Source organism: Penaeus chinensis, chromosome 10 (genome assembly GCF_019202785.1).
Source record: "Penaeus chinensis breed Huanghai No. 1 chromosome 10, ASM1920278v2, whole genome shotgun sequence".
In the NCBI taxonomy this organism is placed as follows: Eukaryota; Metazoa; Arthropoda; class Malacostraca; order Decapoda; family Penaeidae; genus Penaeus; species Penaeus chinensis.
This window is the reverse complement of record NC_061828.1, coordinates 27,907,427-27,908,237: the sequence shown is the minus strand read 5'-3', so window position 1 is coordinate 27,908,237 and position 811 is coordinate 27,907,427.

Sequence of the window (811 nt, the reverse complement as noted above, 5' to 3'; positions counted from 1 at the left end):
TCTCTCTCTCTCTCTCTCTCTCTCTCTCTCTCTCTCTCTCTCTCTCTCTCTCTCTCTCTCTCTCGCTTTCTCTCCCCTCTCCCCTTTCCCCCCTCCGCAAGCACAAACACAGGAAAGGAAGAGGGGAGAGAGATACACCCACTAAGTTTCCCCTCACTCGTTTCTCCCCGTCTGAGGTGCTGAAAAGGGGGAAGAGGGAAATCTGCTTTCATAAGTTTTTTTTGTTTTCTTTTTTTGTGATAAGTTATTTGTGTCTTTATCATTGTTGGTGTTATCACTGATACTGTTGTCATTATTATTAGTGTGTTGTTTTCTTGTTATTACTGTTATTGTACTTCATGATTATGATAAATATATTGACGATTGTAAGGTTGGTGATGGCAATGAGTATGTTAATGTTTATTGTTGCTCTTGTCTTGTTGTCATAATTGTGATCATAAATTATTATATTTGTGATTGTTATTATTATTCTTTTTGTTTTTTATGTCATTACAAGCTATTAGTATTATCGAATGTTTTCCCTTTTCAAACAATAAACATTCCTTCTCCTCCTCCTCCTCCTCCTCCTCCTCCTCCTCCCCCTCCCTTTCCTCTTCCTTCCCGCATCTTATTTTGCTTCCTCCTCTCCTCCTCCTCCACCTTCCCTCTCTTTTCCCCGCTTTTCCAAACCCATTCTCGTCCTTCAACCCCTTCCCCCTTCCCCCCTTTCCCTTCTTTTTTTCCCTTTCTTCCCTTCCCCTCCTTCTCTTCTCCTTCCCTCGCATCTTTTCCCGTCTTTCCCCCCCCGCCCCCTCCCTCCCCCTTCTCCCTC